Source organism: Anneissia japonica, unplaced genomic scaffold, assembly GCF_011630105.1.
Source record: "Anneissia japonica isolate Jap-2015-1 unplaced genomic scaffold, ASM1163010v1 scaffold10985_len45023_cov126, whole genome shotgun sequence".
NCBI classification, from domain to species: domain Eukaryota; kingdom Metazoa; phylum Echinodermata; class Crinoidea; order Comatulida; family Comatulidae; genus Anneissia; species Anneissia japonica.
Window position 1 is genome coordinate 9,748 of NW_022747391.1, and position 22,790 is coordinate 32,537.

The 22,790-nt window shown below is 32.8% G+C and overlaps 1 long non-coding RNA gene across 6 annotated transcripts; it reads left to right on the forward strand.

The window, feature by feature from the left end:
- The first annotated feature begins 1,668 nt into the window (after positions 1–1,668).
- Positions 1,669–21,443, forward strand: LOC117120466. 6 transcript variants are annotated; one of them, XR_004447359.1, is made up of 9 exons: positions 1,669–1,796; positions 6,362–6,579; positions 9,302–9,494; positions 12,068–12,155; positions 14,576–14,732; positions 19,773–19,816; positions 20,039–20,137; positions 20,583–20,711; positions 21,333–21,443. It is a non-coding gene; the product is annotated as an uncharacterized LOC117120466 (long non-coding RNA). The 6 variants fall into 6 exon arrangements; XR_004447358.1 differs by having other exon boundaries at positions 14,576–14,717; positions 20,580–20,711; XR_004447355.1 differs by having other exon boundaries at positions 14,576–14,717.
- Positions 21,444–22,790: the final 1,347 nt, after the last annotated feature.

Genomic DNA, 22,790 nt, shown 5'->3' on the forward strand with positions numbered 1-22,790 from the left:
GCAACCACATTTAAACTCCATCTAATTTAAGGAAAACAATAACATAATTAATTAGGCCATTTTTAAAAATAAAGTTCTCTGTAGGTTCTACAGAATTTACGCTGTAGTTGTGTTATATATGTTGTAAAAACTGTATTGAGTAAAAAAAAATCTTTCGAATAAAAATATATTTCGCTTGACATTAGGAATTAATCATTTGTGATACAAAATGATATAGGCTATGTCAATCACAATTGAACTGTGGCAGATTCAAGGGGGAGAGTGAGAGTGCCATTTCCAGTGATCTGGAGGTGGCCATAATCATAATTTTTCTTACCTCAGCTCCAAAAGTTGTGCGGATGAGGTGGGTGGACATTTTATTTGCGCAAAACCCTCCCTGGGTCCCCTCTATGTCGACTTCCTGGACCCACCACAGTATCATTTCTACATAGAAGGGTAATTTTTATCCATCGGAGGAAAAGTGAAGTTGTCGTCGGGGAACCAGCCATATCAAGGATAACCCTTCTTTGATTTTGTTCGGAAATCTGTGACGCATTCAAGGGCGGGGCTAAATTGTTCAATTTTTTTTTAAAATGGGGATATATAAGCAAAATTATATTCAAATTTTAAGTCTGTAATGTAATTTCGCGCCATCTAGAGGTGCCATAACCACAAATTTTCTTACCTCAGTCCCAACCATGGTAGGGCTTAGGTGGTATAGATTTTCCATCTTCTAAAGTACCCAGTGGCGAATTCAAGGGGACCCAGCCGGCCCGCCCCGCCCCTAAATTGATAAAAAAAAAAAATGGCGATATAGAGATAATTATATTCAAATTTTATGAAATTCACCAAACTTTGTAAATTATCCGTAGCTTCCAGGGGTCCTCGCCCCCTAGACCCCCAGCCTAGAGGGCCTTAGTGGCCCCTGGCCCCCAGCCTAGATGCTCGCTTCACTCGCATATTGGACCCTGTCTCTTATACACATCTAGATGTGTATAAGAGACAGCCTCCAGATCACTGGAAATGGCTACGTGGGCCGAAAACTAATCTTATCTTTGCACCCTTTATCTCATACTTTTCAAATAATAATAAAGCACGCACACTTGAGTCATGTATTATAGGTAATTCAGATGTTTGTGGGCAGAGATACCGGTATGTTGCAATAAAATATGGTGTACCTTGGCTGTACAGCGCTCTTTCATTAAAACTTGGGTCATGTATGCAGTTTATTTCAACATCTTCTGACTTAACGAAAATTCCATTTCAGACGAAAAGTGAGGGGACAAACACCCCCCCCCCCCCAGTTAAAAATATGTCAGGGGTGAACATGTCCCCTTCCCCATGATATGCACTCATGGGTGCATGAGAGTCAAATTTTCACACCTGAGGTGCGAACACTTTGAGAATACTAACCTCTGGGTGCCCGGAAAATGCATTTTCATAGCTTAAAAATCTTACCAATAATTGTCAAAAATATAATACAATGATTATTTTTCTTAATATGATTTATGAGTTTGGGTTCTTCCAACTTAGGACCCCTGAGTTGTTGTTAGTCTGAACTAAATCAGTAAAAAATATTGAGCAGCAGTTACTTATACTTACTTTACAAAATATAATTTATTGAACACCAAGCTTTTGCAATTAACTTCTTCAGGATGCTATAAATATGAAAATATCTTAATCTCTTTAGCGCATAGTGGTTCCAGGATTTCCAAGTTCAAACATCATATTGATTTCTACTTGTATGTTAATATGAAAGAAATGGTCTTCAATGGAGAATTTGGTTACTGGAAACCAAAAAGAACAATTGGAGACAGGTATGTGCACCCGCCCTTCCTATTCATGTGATACTGTAGTTTTTTTGGGGGGTATAAGCCCACCTCATATGCTTGCTTCTACCTTGTAGGTTATTTACTGATTTTATGTTGTGTTTTTCCCCAATCAAAAGCTCAGTTTTTGACCAATCTCATTTTACCTTTACAAATACATTTAGGGAAAAAATGTAAGATCGGCTTCCATTTGTTCATGCAGTGTTGAAAATTTGCCTTTTAAATGTCCTCCCTATATTATTCTTATAAGTTTGCATGGGAAAGAGTAATAATATATTAATTCTATCATATCATAAATTACGTGCATCGTAATTTTTTAGGCAGCTGCGCCGCGAGCATCTCCATATCAATAGATAGATACGTGCGCCTGATAAATCCCCGATTGATTGATTGATATCTACATGGCGTACCACAAGAATTATTATATACTGTATACTTGCATATAATCTAATCAGCGTATAAGATGACTCCCCAGTTAGAGAAGATTTTTTTGACAATTTTTGTATGTCGGGCGTATAAGACGACCCCCTGTTTGATGGTCGGAGTTCCTCCCTTCTCTTGCTCCCCAATCAGTCGTGCACACCTTGCAGTGTGTTACTACCAGCACAGTGTCTTCTCGGCCAACGCATGTAGGTATGAAAGTAGACTGGGTTCCAGTCCCTAATCTTTGTCTTAATCAGTTGAAATGCTTAAGAATAAATTGATTTTGGCACAAATGGCGTTGCATATTACTTATTTGCATGGCGTTCCATAGTATAGTTTTTCTGGGATTAGGGACTGGGATTTCGAGTGCAGGCACCACGATTTCGTGGTGTATGATGTATTTAACAACTTTGATTTCCGATAGGCTAATTACCACGGCATAAATTAAATATGCTAATTATGCTTCCCCTCGGCCCAGCTAATGATAAGGAGGATTCAGGTCAGCTCAGCTTGTGCACCGCGAGGATTGCTAGGCCCCTATCACAATTCGTCCAACCATGGAGGTAATATTTAAACGCACCTTCACAACAGAAGTGTGCTGCATGGAAAGTATCCAACTTCACGCCAGTTAATAAATACAGTATTATTATCGATATGATACAGCCAAGCTCATGCTTTCTCGCCGGGTTCAGCACATTCAGGTTTAGGCCTAGCCTAGAGAGAGCACAATAGTCAATATTCACGTCGGGTTTGCACATCTATTTGAAATAGGCCTACATATTAGTTTTAACATACAGTAATGTAATTGTTGTAGTTAATATAGCATTAAATAATAATAATACTGTATAAATATTTAATTTTTCAAACTGGCTAAGATTAGGAACCTCAATATGCTATGTACGACAAATGGGTGATTATCATCGTATATATGGACAATTGCATCCTTTGCATAAAGCTGTATTTCCGAAATTTAAACAATGAATAAATATATCAATTTGTTTTTGTTTTTAATTAACATTTGATGAGAAGCTGAGTAATAAATTATTGTTTAATGAGAAAGGTTTAATTTATTGTTCATTGTACAGTATGTTAGCCAAAAAGGAGGCCTAATTGATTTAATTACATGACATCCATTTGTTTTTCAATACATTTATATTTTAATCTTAAATTAATCACAACACATTTCACCCCTTAGTATCGAATTTCTTTCCTTGTATTATTTCTAAGTTACAGTGAGTAATATGCAACTCCAAATTTACAAACAATATTTATAGCATTCTATTGGGCCATAATTAAAACAAATAGACAAAAAGGAGAAAATGTGCAATTCTTTTAATTGTTCTGATCTCCATAGCTATCAGATTTATTTTTCAATAAATATAATCATTCTGTTTAATTTGTAAAAACAAAGAGGCTACATTGCAGGTTAAATGAGAAAACAATTTAGTTGCATGTATTTGGATTAATATACATTCCCATTGTACGAAACTCAAGAAATTATCCAAACCACAGTGATTTTACATTTCAAACTTTATTTGTTGATCTTTCAGTGTTTTACCATATATATTAACTGCTTCAGGAAAAAAAAAATATTTTCACTAATTAACAAACAATTTACTAGATTAATTACCAGTCAATACGTCATTGCAAAAGAATACAGGAAGGATCATACTGTATTTAATTGTTCATTATCATAAGTATATTTCAGTACAATTAATATCGAAATGACAATGGGTTTGGTATACATGAATTTGTGCTTCTCCATCAGATGCTAAGTGTCTCAAGTTTCATTACTTGAAGAAAGTCAGTGGGGATCATCCGGCTGGACTATTCACAGAATATCCATTCCTGCAAAACAATTAAATAAATAGATCTAAACAACAATTTATCAATTTTAATCACAAAATTATCAACAATTTCTGCAACATCAGTACTGTATATGATAAAATTGTAAGAGATAAACCTGTAAAATAAAGACAATGGCATTTTATAATTATAAATTATATAACATTTTTTTTAAAATTATAAATAGTTTGTCCAACTATGTCCTAGCCAAATTTTCATATAGGCATGACTACTTTCCATAACCATGGCACATTTAACATAGACCTTACTTATCATTATTTTATGATTAAAAATAGTTATATATTATAGTATTGATAAATATAGTATTGATAAATTATTTAATGTCAGAGATCCATGTAAAGTGTCTGTCTCATAGTGAAAATGTGAATTATTAATAGCAATTAAATATAGGTTAGCCAATATGCTATGGTTAAAATTAGTGTACCTCCTCTAGATAGAAATAGGGCTGCGAAATTTTGGGAATATTTGGGAAAATATAAATTCCATCAACTGATTGAAAACTGAAGAATAAGCACAAGTACTTATCAAGCAGGTACAATAATAAGTGCATTTACGATCACTCACAACAGAGCCAGACAGAAGGGGTAATTTAAAGACTGACACACCTTTACATTAGTTCTGGCCTCGTTGGTACCATCACCATCATCATTTTATCTAGAGACGAATCTCATAGGCCCAGCTCGTCCCGTCCACTACACCAGCTGAAGGTGGTTAGTTCATGTTTCGCCACGCTAATCAAATTTGTCTTTGTTTGACATTCACTTGTTTTTAAAAATACGTAAACTTACCCGCGACAACTCCCGTAGCTTATCCAGGTATCCATTGTCTTCAATTTTGTGTCGCAGTTGCGACAGCTTGACAGTTTTTCCGTCGGCCTAGGCCTAGTGATGGGCTGATAAATGTTCTAGTCTTTAAAAGGGCCTCGCGTGAACCTAAGGCGGTTCGCAAACCAAATACTTTCTAGACTGCAGCTTTTCCATGCACTTGATCTTGTGCACAGAACAAAAAATTCTCTGGAATACAGCTTTTTTGGCGTTTTCTTTTCCTCCATTAACAATGTACCACGATATTCCACACACCTGCACGTACGGTACCATGTTCCAACTTCCCGACTTCTCTCTACATTCGTGACACCAAAACGAGAACCGTTTGATTGGTTGACCTTCCGTCATAACATTCACCCTAAATTGCCAAATACGGCATCCTAAAAATTACGTCATGCTTGTCACGGCCAGCGGTCTGCATTCGATTTGACTCACTCTTTTACAAGTCTCTAATTCTCATCAAAAAAGTTTCTCAACATAAGCTGACGCTGGTGGCGCTTTCCGAAATGCGCTAATGTACTACGAAAAATCTATAAATTAGAGACTTGTTGCAAGTCTAGTATGAAAGTAGAGAGAAATGCTTACTAAACTTCTAATACACTCATCAGTAAGCATTAAAGTGTGGAATGGTGACTAAAAATGTATACTGACAGAACTTCTTTATTATACTCAAAGTAGTAAGTTACTATTTAAGGAGAAATGCAAGTCCTGACCCTATTCTGCTATCACAATTTCAGGGTTTCAAAGGCTTATGTAATCCATTTTACAGTATGTAAATTTTACAGATGTTTTACAGAAAAAAACCATGGGCTATAGACAAATAAGCTTTTAAAAAATAGTTTTTCGTTGATTGTGACCTTGACCTTTAACCCTTACCCTTGAACATTCAAATACTTTGAGATCTTTGGTTATGGAATATTGTGACCAAGTTTGACAAGTTTGTGATTAAAACTATGGGCTGTAGTAGACACAAATAAAAAAAATAGTTTTTTGCTGATTATTACCTTGACCTTTGACCCTGACCCTTCAAAATTCAATCAGCTCTAGATCTTGGGTAAAGGCCAACATTGTGGCGAAGTTTGATGAATTTCTGATAAAATATGGGCTGTAGTCTGTTCACAACAAATATGCTGACAGACAAATAAATAGGTAAATAAAAAACCAGGTGAAAATATAACCTTGTGCCAACTAAATAGCTAAATAACGAAGTTGGCGGAGGTAATAATAATAATAATTAATAACAATCATCATTTTAATACCAGTAACCTTATCATTATTGTTTTATTTAACATCATATCAGTACCTATCAGGAAATGGTTAGATTATTAATGATAATAAAATGCTAAGGATTTATATACCTGTAGCGCCAATTCCAAATCAATGATCAAAGATGCTGTGCACTCATCTTGATTAATTATGATTTAATTATTTTTGAATTAGATGCTCAGTATTCAACGTCAAAAATGCAAGACCACGACCATCATCAGAAGAGCAGCAGTCCTGTAATGATCCAAATGGGCTGACAATTGGCTGACTTGGGGTCATGACCTCTACTACATAACTAAAAAAGACTAATCAAATGAAGCTTATTCAGACACTGTGTTGGAAGCAATGTTTACAAGGGCGCCCTCAGTCATCAAAGTCTGTAATACAGAAAGGTGAATGTCATTTTGTCTTATGAAGTGCACAGATGGAAAATTTGAAAAATTAATGTAATCATTTAAAACGACAACAAATGTGGTTTAGCGACATAGTACAGTATATTGTATAGCTAGTATAAGTATGTGTTGAATTGTCTTTTTTTCACAGAAAGCAGAAGAAAATTAGAAACATGAATTGAGCTCGTAATGTAATTGGTTAATTGTAAAACTCAATGCTTTTAAGGAAATGAATGTCAGTATAATAGGCCCTTCCCTTTATGCCCTCTCCAATTAAATACCAATTTGTTGTGGTCCAAAATTCACAAATGCTTTTATTTTTTTAAATCTAATTAGAGACCTCTGCAAAGGCCATGGAAATCCCAGTCCCAAAAGTAGTGTGGGGGGGGGGGGGGGGGGGGGGGGGGGGGGAGACAATTTTTAAAAACCGAAGTATAGGTATGAAATCCAAAGGTTAGTTTAAAAATTGAAGGCTAGTATACTCTGACATTATAAAATGATAAATTTATTAATTGTGTAAATAAGGAAAATGCAGTTAGGGGAGGGGAAAGGAGCCGGTGTTGTCGGGGGCGGGGGTGAGGTATGATAGAGTGAAAATATTTTAAACTTATTTTATTTAAAGTTCGGTAACTAGAATGTCATATTTTAAAATCCCTTCGTCCTCTTAATCATTATCATCCACATCATCATCATCATCATAATCACCATTATCAATTGGTAATTAGAATATAATAATAATTAAATCATTATCGACTGATAATAAAATAGACAAAGCATTAAAATTTCAATTTCAAAGTTTATTGATAATAACTTGTTAATTAACAATAACTTGTAGAAAAATATGTATAAAAATGGTGTGCTAATTTTAAATATACAATTAATAAATTTATATTTATTAAGTTATAATATACATTGCAACTATTATTTTTACAATGATAATGATACAATACAACATAGGTTATACAAATGAGTACAAAAGATTTTAAAAGTTTTATTTACAATGCTCCGACTTTTACATTTTTATATATTTTTTATTTTTTTAAAATAGTTATTTACACTTTTTCTTTCAAAATTGCATTACTCAATGTCCCTTCTTCGAAGTGGAGCACGATATGGCGAAAATTGTGTCTGTCCATTTTTGGTTTACCACTTGGTTGCCTTAAAGAGTAATAATGATGATGGTGATGATGATGATGATGATAATAATAATAATAATAATAATAATAATAATAATAATAATAATAATAATAATAACAATAATAATAATAATAAACACAATACAAAACATATAATGTCGATAAAACAAAAAATAATACTACTAAATAATAATAATAATAATCTAAATTTACTACTTAATAGGTATGAAAAATAATAAAATACAATATTGTACTTACTCTTCCAAAAGACTTCTACAAAGGTCTTGTGCTGTCTTGCATCATTTCGGCAAAAGTATCGCATTAATCACAAAATTATAAATAAACGCCGTAAAATATATAGCAGATAATGCTACTCTCAGAGTATACTTTGAAATAATGTAGTTACTAACTAGGCATTGTCTGATAAGGATTCCAATCTAATTAATTAGATATTCATTATACTAGCATCTGATTTGTTACTTAATCTGTCTTCCGTGAAGTCAAGCATTCAATGCATGTATGTAAGGCTCGCGCACATAATGCCTTTTCTCAGAGTATTTATAGTGAAATTTGCAAATAATGCCCAATTGTCTCCCGGTGTACTGTCCAATCACCTCCAGAAGGACCCCAATGGAAATAAGTCTTCTTCTAGACTTTTGTGGGTTATCCTTGGTGTTTACACCAAATAAATCCAATCCAATTATTGACTGACGATAAAACTATGTTTTCTCAAGGAAAATTTAATATTCTTTATGCCATATCAGCCTCATTAATGGTTTAACAGTTGATTTCAAAAAAGGCAATAGTCAAGTTCACTTGTCCTTTTCAGTTTCTGCAACAATAATCAAAATATGGCATCTTCAATGTACTAATAAATTAATGAATATTAAAATTAAATAGATTGTTGGTGATGGAATATCCAGACATTCAGCAATTTCAGCCTAGCACAGAATATAAACAACATGAGAGCAGCTTTATAGTCAGCTAAACTTGTGGTAGCCACTGTGTGTTCCATCGCATTCCCATCGCTGCTCTCTGTGTATTTTAGCTGGAGGACTGAAAATGCAACTTACGATAGCGCACTATCTTTTATTTTTTTAATTTTTATTTATTAGACTTCACACAAGCAAAAATACAATAAAATATCAATGAAATAAAAGATTGCCGGTGACAGGAAAAGGCCAACAGTTGAACAAATCACACCTCTGATAGCGGCCAATCCCAAACTGCACAGCCAGATTTAAAATCAAGTATATAAAAATTTAAAATTGAAAACTTAAAAATGTAACATTTAGATATTGGTCGTGTGTGCATTATGGCCCATGTGCTCGCTTTTAGAAAAATCATTGACAAATTGATCAGATGTTTAATGTTTGTTTAAAACATATAAACAACAAGTAGAATACTCAACTATGTTTTGATATAATCATAATTAATTATATTCAACAAATTAAACATGTTTCTACATTTTCACATTACAATTTCTACACAACTTTTTGAAGGATGAAGGTATCATAATTATACCGAAAATTATATTACAATAAATATTTAATACAATATATATAAATTTGATGATTATTTTTCAGATTGTCATTTAGTTCTGTCTCCTGCTTCATCAATGTACTCCTTGAATGATGCCTGTTCATTGTACGAGCAAAGTTGTTTACACCAAGCTCCCAACACAACATCAATACTCAACGAGTGACAACACCTCCATCCTATCAAGGCCAAGCCTGTCCACCATCACCTTTCAATATGACAGTAAAGTAAATGTTTTAGGTCAATAATTTCTTTTTTATTTCTAATTTTTACTAAATTTTCTACATACTTTGCTAAAAAAGTTTTACAAAACTACTTTTTTTTTTCTAAGTTTTACAAAACTTTTTACACACTTTGTTAAAAGCATGGCTCATCATTCTCTATCTAGAGAATTATAATATTTATTATATTTAATTTAATATTTTCATATTTATAATAGAACCCATTTAATATTAAGCTACAGTTCTTTCACAGGCCTCAGATATTTAAGTTTTTAAATTTATTTATTTGATCTAAATATCATAAAACACCAAATTGAAGCCCTGGGCTTCTTTTTTTTTTCTTTTTTTACAAACTTTTTATGGGCTTTTTTTTCGAAGCTAGTTTTGCAAAGTAAAGATGGGGCTTCTTTTCAAAATGAATGCTGTAAGTTTTGGGAATTATTCCTATATGACCATAAATAAGGCCACTGTAACATCCATCTGTATCATGGAGTGTACCAGCATTAAATCACTTAAACTACTGTATAAACCAAACGTCTTTATAATTTAATTTATTTGAAATTCATGCACAGTGTATGTGCTGTACTATCTGTACTATCTCACATTTTGTGTTGCCAATAGGAACGGAGAGATCATGTGGTATCGTGACGTATTACACTGTAGTACTCTATTTGAACTATTTTTTAAATTATTGTACCACAAGACTCATTTTTTCATGACAGCTCACATATTCTTTGCTGTTTAATCAACACAAAATATTTTACTATAATTTTGGTAAAAAGTAACTAAATTAGTAAAGTGGAGTGATTTCAATTTGTATCTAATTGGAAAAAATGAACATTTATAATGCAGTTCTTTGTTTTTATTTAACACATTTTTAGCCCTGTACAGAAAAAAACAAGTGACATGCTTTAATATGGGTCATGATGACATCACATTATGACCATATATAGACACATCATGATAATGGCACATCATGACTATAGATGGGCACATCATGACTATATATAGGCACATCATGACTATATATGGGCATATATGATACAGCAGTTGTTTGTCAAAGTAAATTTGATAGGGTGGCCAGAGCTGATATATAATACTATAAGCTAAATTGCCACCGATTATTTCAACCAAGCAGTACTAGGTAAAGACAAACTTAGCTTGCTTTGAACAATATCACATATTTTTGGGTTCACGCAAGGAGCTGACCCCAGAGCCTCACTGCTGTTCTTGTTCTTGTTACCAACGCAAAACTCCAAAAGCGTCCAGCATCGCCAGTTAGGAAATGAGCTTGCAGGAAATTTTGTACACATAAACTAAAGGTGATTTCCAACAAACAGTCCTCGCCCTTTTTTTAAGTTGGACCCCAGGGTTCCTACTACGCCTACAAAACAAAAGAGGAGTTAAATAGGGCACATCGCATGGATGGCTCAGTTGGTTATTAAGGATGTGTTCTAAAGAACCTAAGGTTGTGAGTTCGAAATGCATCTTGGTATTCTATTATAATTTTTTTTCCAATTTTAGGAAATTTTTTTTTTTTTTTCCAATTTTAAGATATTTAGATTTTATATAAATGAACATTCTAAATAATATTTATTTTTGTACAAATGAACATTCTAATTATTTAAAAATTTCAATCTTATTAGCTCTTCCAAAAAAACCCAATGTAATAATTTGCGCCTAGTACCTTACTGAAGCGTGGAGGAATATGCGGACCGGTGAGCAGTCTTGTTCAATTTCTGTTTTCCATATTTTTATTAGCATTAAAGGGAGCAGAGTTGAATAGCGTAATATGCTTGCTTTCCAATCCCAAGGTCCTGGGTCCAATTTCTGTCAAATTTAAAAGGACTTGTTCTTATGACTGAAATAATTCCACTCCCTAAGCCTTATAATGAGACTTAGTCTTATGAACAGTTATGTGTATGTTTGTCTTGTGATGGGATTGCCACTTTGAAGAGTGATTAAGTTCACTGTTTGGCATATCCTTGGCCCTAGTGCCTAAATTTGAATAATTTAAAAAATAAAAAAGTTTACTAGTGCTTCCATTATTCCACTCTTAATTCATTCTAAATGGAGATTTCACAATAGTAACTACACGAGCAGAAACATTTGTATGTTGTTGTGGGGGGATTTGCTTTTTCATTAATAGTAAAGCTTTCATTCTCTAAGGGACAATTTCACAATATTAACTACACGGCCAGAGACATTTTTATGTTGTTGGGGAGATTTTTTTTTCTCAATAGTAATGCTTTAATGAGTTTTTATTGTTATTGTAGATTTTACCTTATACTTTTTAACTTTAAACAGATTAAATGTTTGTCTTAATATACACTCATGGTATAAAAATGAAGAATTTGAAAAATCTACAATTGCAAATTTGATAACTAATTTAATGTTTTGGCCCTGTTGTAGTGTACCTAAATATTTTTCATTTCTTTTTGTAATTTACTGTGAGGATTTCATCTGTTTTTTTATGTTTTGATTTTGTATGTGAACGCACTATGCATGCGCGTGTTCCATCGATATAAAGTGTTTGTTTATTAATAATAATTATTATTATGTATTGTACAAAAGAATTTTTGTTTTTTTCAGATAGTCCACGTAATTCGTAACGCTTGCACTTCAAATCAGATGTTTTTAAAATCAATTTTTACTGAATATGGTCTGAATTTCCCAGAAGGTATAAATGATAATAAAGTATTTATCTCCTCATGTTTATTTATCTCTTTCCTGATGAGAATTTTTTTCTGGCCGTTGCTCAAACTTAGACCATGCTTAGACTGTGAAGTATAGATCCCTACTTATTGTGTACTTTGGGTCGCAACAAAATTTTGGGTCACCAAAGCATTTTTTATGGTCGCAAGACTGCTTCTGACTCAGTAAAGCATATTTCGAAACATAGTAAAAAATACTTCTACATAGCCGTAATACAAATGAATTAAATTAACCCAGAGGTAGCTCTGTCAACCCAAATCCTAGAAGAACCTACGCCCATTGTTGTACCATCTCCAATCTCAGGGATTGATAAGGTCATTAAACTGAATTTGGCAGGAACATTTCACTAATAACAAGACGGACCAGTCAACAAGTAATAGTTGCATCGTGTTAAAAATGAGTTAATTCTATTCTTTTTTTTAATTTGTTGGGGACGTGCAAGCTTCACTTATTTTTTCAATTTCTCTCTACCCAGTTCACCTCGCCCAATTCGTCATTGTGTTATTGAACTTTTGCGTTAATAAGCATTTCAAAATTAGGAGTGTAGTAAATAGGCCTGTACGCAACAATATAAAATGGAACATTCTCCACATGATCAACGGTAACAAATGCCTTGTGTACTTTGCTAGTAAATATAAATAGAAACGTTTTGTCTCAGTCTATACATACCCGAGGTTGACTATCGAAATAAAATAGCATATTTTTATTATTAAGAGGCAAGTGGTTTAGCCATCAAAATATACTATCATAGATTTTCCATAAAAAAAAAAAAAAATAATTAAAAAAAATAATAAAACACCAAAAAAAACCCCCCAAAAAACAGACGAATACAAGGTACTGTATATGTCAGAAAACAGAAGCATTATGATTTCATTTGGCCCTTTTAAAACCCCGACTTAAATTTTATCCTTTTTTTTTCCACAATTTTAATCTATTTATGTTCTTGTTTAATGTTGTTTCCTTTCCTCTTCATCTTGACACTGGGTAAAATAATGCATAGAGTTTAGACTATTATTGAGGTAGTGGCAAGTAATAGGCCTAAAGTTGATAAGCTGCATTCACATTGGATCTGAACCAAAATTCTGACCGCGTTTCCGATGAGCTGAACACCAGCGTCTCCATTCTTACACACTAAAGCTACATTTATAGTACACTAGACACGATAAATTGGTTCAGTTCATAATTTCTGCAGTAGCAGAGTATGTGTATCAGGCAGTTTTCCTGATGGCTATCCAATTAAATGTGGTGTTCCTCCCCAGGGATCAGTTGCAGGTTCGCAAATTAATGCCTATTTAAAGCCGGTGACTAATATTTTTAAGCGCTTTGGTGTTTTGTATCATATCTATGCTGACGACACACAGTTGTACGTTAGTTATCACTTAAAAGTACCTGGTGAATGCTGGAAAATAAGTTGAAGCTTAAGAATCGCACTCCAATGTACAGCTTCTTCAAAAACATCAAAATCGTGCCGCAAGGCTGGTTTATTGGCGCGCAAAAAAATTCGCCATTGCTATGACAACTTTACTGGTTGCCAGTCCAGCAGAGAATAGACTTTAATACTGCATGTGTACAATAGTGTTCATGAAATAGTCCCAACATATTTTATTCAAAATATGCTTAAAAAGTTTCAGCCTGGTCGTGTAGGTCTGAGGTCTTCTGATGATCCCCTACGACTTGTAGTTCCCATTACAAAAAGAGATTTTAGTGAAAGTGCTTTTTCTGTGATTGGTCCAAAGTTATGGAATTATCTCCTCTATGAGATCCGCCAATCTTGTAAGTGCAATTTTTTAAAACTCTTACTAACACATGCATTAAACTGATTCCTATTTTGAAATTAGCATTAAAGGATATTTTTTTAATATTACTATTATTATCCTTATTTTTATTTATTTTTTAAATAATTATATTATATTAATGTTTTATAAGCCAGATTTTTTTTATTCTCAAAAGTAGATTCCTATTTTCAAATGAGCATTAAATGGATATTATTCTTAAATTACTGTTATTCTTTATTTTTAAATTTTTAAATCTTCTAAACCGTATTTAAAAGTAACAATCTGATTGAATAAGCAACACAGAAAGCTGTGTGGGTAAACATAGCACATGGTTTTTTGATCAGATTTAACCAGCAGTGCCTGACACTACTCTCTTAATAGAGAAGTTTACCAAGCTTGCATTCCATTTTGTTTGGTTTATATATCTTTTTAAAATTATTTTGTATTTTAATTCATAAATAAACATGAAAATGAACATGGAAAAAAATGTGTAAAAAATCTGAAACATTATAATGGCAAAAAAGAAAAAACAGATATAGTAAAGATGAAGTAGCACACTGCATAGTACAAACATTGAGCAATTTCTCTATATTATTTGCATCTACTTTAGTTCTAAAGCAGCGGGGAAGGGTCACCTGACTATTGACCTTCAACCTGATGGTGAACGCGCTCAAAATGAGGTTGAAAGAATGGATGTGTGGGATAGGTCTGTGAAACACAATTGAAGCCATGGGAACGTCTGAGCAGTGTCTGTAAGTTACCTTGAAGTGAGTCATTCTTGTGTTTACCTTAATTTTGTTAGCCGAACAAAAGGCATTAATGTTGTTGAAAATTTACAGATGCAGAACCAATTGTCTAGCTGTGACTGGCTGTAATATTACAGCATGTTTATACTTCAGACAGCCTGATACTGAATACACAGTCATCAATACAATTATCATCAGCATTATCCTCATCTTCGTCAATATCACCATCAATAAAGCCAGGCTCCAGGTGAACAACACAATTGATAAGTTGTACAACTGATTTTTGTCAGACTCAAAAGGCTGTTTAACGAAAACCATCGGAACAGTTAATGAGACATATTTTTGAATATTTAAAAACTGAGAAAAAAAAAGCTATATAATTTCATTTCCTCCAGAGCCTGCAGCTTAAACATAATCATAATCTTATCATAATCATCATTTTTAAACCTAATATTTTATTATTATTCTACCTAGATCTATATTAATATTGAGACATATTAAGCCCTTAGGCTTGTGTGTCCCTCTGTACATGACAATCCTCGAATCGGTCACAGGTGGTGTACTTCAACAGGTGACAACGCCAATGCACTTCCAATCGAGATTTTAATATATTCATTGTGTCAGACTCAATAATATTCTTATTCAGATTGTTCTATAGATTAACAATGTAAATTGAAAAAAAAAAATTCTGATGGAATTTTAGTCCAGCAAAGCCTATTTTACCAACTTCAATTTATGACCTTTTGTCCTCAAACTTTCTGCTAACTTAAAAATTGGGTACTTTCAATACCATCATATTCTTTAAATAACCTGAAAACTTGAATTAATGCAGAACTCAATCTTCTAAAACAGCGTTCCGCAAACTTTTTACTTCACGGCCTATTTACGATTCTAGGCACCAAGCCGCGGCCCAGCAGCTCAGCTGCGCCACGGACCAACATACCAAATCTGGGCAAGAAATTCTGATCATGAAGCCTCCATGTATATACAATATTTTGACATCATTACCTGTTTTCTCAGTGATAAAATTTTATTGTATACAAATTAAATATTATTTTATTAAATAAATAATACCGTACATTTGTGTTGCCCCCCCCGCCCCACGACAATTGTTGATTGTTTCTTTTTTCTACCATGATTCAACCAAACACGGTTCAGCCACACACGTCTTAGCAGGGCCGTAGCCACGAGAAGTGAAATGGTCCGATTGCGAGCGAAGCACGAGCACTGATGATTGGGGCTAGGGGGCCGCCAAGGGCCCCAAGTCGGGAGTTCAGGGTTCCGGGGCCATTAAACTGTAATATTATTGTAAACCGTTAAACTGTAATATTATTACATTAAGCCATTAAACTGTAATATTATTAACTAAGACCAATCAACGCATAACATAAAACATGTACATATCAAAATTATTATGGTTAATCTCTCCTCGTCGGTGCTTGCATAAAACGTGATTTGGATCTAACATGATGATATTGATAAACAATCGAAATTCTCTGTACAGTATTATGCTAAACATTTGCAGAGTGGACTTCCTTATGTTGAGGTCATATTAGACTGTAACATTATTATTAAAGAAGTCCATTCAACAAACAACATAAAACATATACATATCAAAGTTATTAGGTTAAAGTTGTCATTTCGGTGCATTCATAAAACGTAATTTCCTAAAATTTGGATATCTGAGATTGACAAACAAAATTCTCTATATATACTAATTTAATGAGTGGACTTCCTTGATTTAAGCAATATATATGTATATTGAAATACGCAAAGTTTAGTAGGTTAGAAGTTTAAAGGATAGGACTTTCATATTGTGGACATATTAGACTGTAATAATCTCATTAAAAATCATTCAACATGAAACATATCAAAATTATTAATTTAAACTTTCTACTTCGGTGCATGAATGTAACGTAATTTTGGGATATATGAGATTTACTTAACATTTGAGAATGTACTGAGTATAAAATCTTAAATTTTACATTTTAATCAGCAATCTATCAGAAATACTGGGATTGGTTATACTGTAAAACCTTCAGAAACCCCTGCAATACTAAAACTGGAATCCAACAGGCAGTGAATGTTCCATTTTGATTCAGTGTAGATATTTTTTACATATTTTAAATTTTATTTGAATTCTTTTTATTTTGTATGATTCATATGTTATATTTTCCACAGACAGATAAATGAATGCCTGAACTGATATTTTATGAGTTTCAGATTTTACTTTCTATACAAAACAGATAACATAAATCATCTATAATTGTCCGACTGTGTGCATTGAACATTTGACGACGACGATAATGTCTCCAAATTCCCAACCGTAACTTAGGCTACAGGCCTCGCTTGACGCTTCACATCAAAGGGCCTGTTAATTAATCTTGCACAGCTTCCTCCTCATTATCATCATCTTCTTCATCATCATAATTATTAATTGTCCATAGCAAAGTAGGGAAAAACTACGAATTCAGAGTGTATGACGTCTCATAATGCACGAAGTGTAATTCAAATCATCATCTAGAAAACAAAACCTTTTCGAATATCTAAAATTTATCTTCCAGCGACAAAACAAGCTAAGCTCTCTTCTCATGACTCTCCCAATATGGGCACACATCTGTGTGAAAGCCAGGGTAAACCCTGGATCTGCACTTGACATGTATTTAATGCTTAAAAAAGGTATATTTACAGTATATTTATAGAAAATAATGTTGCATTCTAGAACTATCATGAATATATATACAGATAAAGGCTCCCGAGGGGGCATAGACACAAAAACCGCTTATAACTCAAATAACACGCATCATCTGGCACTTTAGCACCTTGTGCAAGCGACGCAATCGTTGTAACAATGAAGCTTATTAAAAACTATTTTCTACGTGATAAAACGTCTCTTTGTTATTTTTTCAATTTCCAGACGGACCATAGTTTGCGGAACGTCGTTCTAAAATGTAGGGTTGGAATATTTAAAATGCGTAGACGTGATCCCTAGCTGTTGAATCGAATCTTCCGAGTCATTCGCGTCGCTCGTTGCTGGACTTTTTCCAATTTATGAAAAATATGTTGCCACACAGGACTACAATATTCTTGGGAAAGTCTGATTATCACTTTGTAAAGATGATCTAAGGATTTCCTATCCAAGTATTGAAAAGAACTTTTTAACAAAGGGTTGGCAGTAGTATATTAATATCTATATTAGATAGAATTTATAATTTTAAGTAGACAGTCCATAATTTATAAGTAGGTTTGTGTCTAGCTATTTAAGAAGATACTATGTAGGCCCAATAATTAGATAAAATTAACATATTATTAGCAGATTCTAAGTAGATTTTGTCTGTCTATTAAGGTGACTGATAGAACAATTTGTACTTCATCAATAGACCACTGATAGGTAGATGGTAATAGAATATTAGTAGTTATTGTTATTGAAAACCTCCGCAAAATATATGCTAATGAAGCGAAAAAACTACTAAAATCTACTGAAACCTACCTATTAGTAGGCATTTAATAATCAATAGGGCTAAATCGACTAAGTGCCATATGGCTAAATATCCTAAAAATGAGTAACGTCTACTAAGGAATTTCGGTATGGGGTAGTGCAATCGCTTGCCTCAAATCACAAGCCCAGCACCTAAAAACTTTGTTAAAAACCAGATTTATATTTTAAACTCTCAATTTTTATATTGAAAACCTCCGCAAAATATATGCTAATGAAGCGAAAAAAACTACTAAAATCTACTGAAACCTACCTATTAGTAGGCATTTAATAATCAATAGGGCTAAATCGACTAAGTGCCATATGGCTAAATATCCTAAAAATGAGTAACGTCTACTAAGGAATTTCGGTATGGGGTAGTGCAATCGCTTGCCTCAAATCACAAGCCCAGCACCTAAAAACTTTGTTAAAAACCAGATTTATATTTTAAACTCTCAATTTTTATCAACTATCCAAAAAAATACATCCTCATTAACACAGTTAGCCAATGAAGACTTGATTTTGTTTTGGTAGAATATGTTGCGCAGGTTACAGAAGTACATGATAATAAACAGGAATTGGAGTATGGCATGGTATGTCGATGTTCACAAATATGATGAGAAAGCAACTATCTTTATTTTAAAATGTTGCACTGATAATTATGGTATAGTTAACAAATTACAAATAGTGCAATCGTTACCATTTGTATTCATGGACAATAGAGATAGCTGGTATCATTTCTCGGAGACCATTGAAAAATGCAGGGTAAAACTAAAATAATAAGAATAATGCTAGTTATATTGTTTACAATTTCACTTTGCAAAACCAGGTGAGATTTGTACTGCACTGTGGTCAACAAACTACTTGTCACTCTGTTACTGGAAGGATGCATTAATTATGTCATGTCATTTATATACATCAACCACTTTTCAAATCAAAGTATATCAATAAAGGTTTATGAATACTGAAATATGTAATTATCCTTAGAAACTCATTTAAAGAATTCGTAGAGCTTTGGCAATATCTATTTTGGTAAAAAACCATGTCCATTTTGCATCACTCTGTTACTGAATTAAGATTATTCATATTTCATAATTTTGATGGATAATTTGTTTAAGGTACATAATTTTATAATTATAATATCAGTAGTAATAGACACTTGGTAAGGTGTTTGTTGGTTGGGAATATATTTTCTGTTTAAAAGTTTAAATTATTGTATTGGAAATGTCCTTTAATAATTGTTTATGTGACAGGAATTGAACCCATGACCCTGGGATAGCAAAGCAAGTATATTTCTACCAAGATTTCCAGGTTCACTAATTATTTATTATTAATGATGATAATAATAATCTTGGAGTCGATTTTGATGTCATTTGTTGTGAACAATTTAATGTGGCTAAGATTTCATTTTTAGTATATGCATTCTCTGTGTGAGGTCTTATTAGCAACAAGCAAAAAACAGTTATCATAGATATGAAGAAGCAAATTCTAGACCTGATTTCTAACTAGCAGTTAATTTAGATTCACTGTACCCTTTCATTACCATTATTATTATTGTCATATATTAACATATTTGTTCTTTACAGCTTACTTCTAGTGAGTCCATCAATGATGTTGAAGAAACAAACAGGTAAGAAATGACAGATTAATGATAATTCATTATTTTCTTTTTATTTTACTAATACATGCATTATTAGATTCTTGTTTTGAAATAAGTATTAACGGATATTATTTTAATATTATTACTATTTTTATTTAATTGTTTTAAAATAATATATTAATGTTTTCAGTAACTGATTGTTTATTCCCAAAATTTATCATAATAATTTTAATTATTTATTTTGTTGAATAGTGGTTTGGGAGACAAGGCCTGTAGCCATTGTGTGATGACAGGATGTGTGGCCTGTAGATCTGAAGATTCTCTCCACAGCCATGTAATGCACAGTGATAGGTATGGTACCCCTCAAATTATCAATATTTGACCTCTACTTATGCATAGCGCCAAAGAACTGTGTGTGTAATAAAATAAAATAACAAAGTGCATGGTGATTCGTTCTCATATCATCATATATCATTGATTTTGCCTTTACATAAAATGCAATGCAGAAATACAAGGAATACAGTAAAGCTGCGAGGCAGGTTTGCTGAAATTATATAAAATAAATAACAGTCCAAGTTTTTTAAACCATGTATTTAAGGGAAAGCAGTCTAACTTTAAACAATTAACATACGGAACTTATTCCATTTATTGTTTGTTTATATCTTGTTTCATAATTCTAATTTTATTATTTTTAAATGACAATAAAATTGCCAAAATTATATTTCTTAAATTCCAAATATTATTTTGCAAAATATTTTGGTATAACGATAATGATGCATGTATTACTGCACAGCAGACAAAGCCCACCTGGCTATTGACCTTTAACCTGATGGTGAATGCACTCAAGCTGAGGTTGGTGAGATAGAGTGAAACAGAATTACAAGCCATGGAAATGTGCGGACAGCTGTATGTACGTTACCTTGAAGTGAGTCATTCTTGTGTTCATGTTAATTTTGCAAGCCGAACAAAATGTTGTTGAAAATTCACAGATCCAGAACCAAATGTCCTGTGACTGGCTGTAATATACAGCATGTTTATTCTTCAGACATAGCCTGATACTGAATACATAATAATCAATACAATTATCATCAGGATTATTCTCATCTTTTTATCATCAAAAGGAGCCTACCTTTAGCATAATCATCCTCATCTTTATCATCATTATATACTTATAATCAATATCATCATTATTTTTATCATTATAATCATTATTTTTTTTGTTTAACATATCCTCAGTACAGGTCAGCAAATGTTTAAATAGTTAAGCTCTGTCCAGGTTATTGAAAAATTATCTGTTGTCATGATGTGATGATAATAATAATAATAATAATTATAATCATCATTTTAATACCAGTAACATTTTTATCATTTTTTTTATTTAACGTCAGATCAGTACGTATCAGCAAATGTTTTAATTAAGTGGTTAGATTATTAATAATACAAATAAAATGTTAAGGATTTATATAGCGCCAAATCCAAATCAGTGGTCACAGACGCTGTGCACCTGTCTTGATTATTTTTTATGATTTAATTATTTTTTAATTAGATGCTCGGTACTGAACGTCAGTGATGCAGACTGTGATCATCATCGGAAGAGCAACAGTCCTGTATTGATCCAAATGGGCAACACTTGGCTGGCCGGGGGTCATGACCCCACATATCTTGTTTCACAATTCTAATCTTTTAATGTTCTTGTTTTATGTCGTTTCCTTTTCTTTGACACTGGGTAAAATAACGCATAGAGCTCAGACATAGCACAGTATTGTGCGCTCTAGAATTGGAAGACCATTACCATTATTGAGCTTGTGGCAAGTAATAGGCCTAAGTTAAGCTGCATTCACACTGGATCTACCGACATTTGGACCGCGTTTCAGATGCGCTGAACGCTAGTGTCCCTTAATCCCTAGGATACTAATCCGATTTCTGATCGGTTTGGTATGCAGTGCAGCTTAATCAACACATAACATGAGAATAGCATTGTGGTATGACAATTATAATGCTGTCTCTTATACACATCTAGATGTGTATAAGAGACAGGTACAGTATATTGTATAGCTAGTATAAAAATGTGTTGCTAGTATGTGAAAAATATTTTTCTAGACATACTGCCTGTGTTATACTGACAAATTTGTATTTTTTTTGTGTTAATGTACAATAATGTATTGTTTAATTGTAAAACTGAATGCTTAAGGAAATGAAAGTTAGTGTAATACACAGCCTTTCCCTTTAATGCCCTCTCCAATTAAATACCAATTTTTGTAAATGTTTTGGGTCAATAATTTCTTCTTTTTTTTTCTAATTTTTACAAAACTTTTTACATACTTTGTTAAAAGCGTGGCTCATCATTCCCTATTTAGAGAATTAATATAACATTTATTATGTTTAAGTTAATATTTTCATATTTATAATAGAACCCATTTAATATTAAGCTACAGTTCTTTAACATAGCTCAGATATTTAAGTTTTTAAGTTTATTTATTTGATCTAAATACCGTCAAACCTCAATTTGAAGCCCTGGGCTTCTTTCGAGATGGGTTTCTTTTCAAGGCTACATTTTGCAAACTAAAGATGGGGCTTCAATTTGAGATGGGCTTCTCAAGATTAGGCCCATTGGGCTTCTACTCGAGGTTTTGTGGTATATCAATACTAATTGTTTTCAATTATTGTACCACAAGACTCATTTTGTCACCACAGCTCACATATTCTTGGCAAAGGCTTATAAATTTTGCTGGTAATCAGTACAAAATATTTTACTATAATTTTTGGTAAAAAAGTAACTAAATCAGCAAATTTTTATCTCCATTGGAAAAAATGACCATTTATTATGCAATTCTTTGTTTTTATTTAACATAATTTTAACATATATAAGCACGTCATGACTATGTACACATCATGAATGGGCACATCATGACTATATGGGCACATCATGACTATATATGGGCACATCATGACTATATATGGGCACATCATGACTATGGGCATACAACAGTGTTTTGTCAAATGA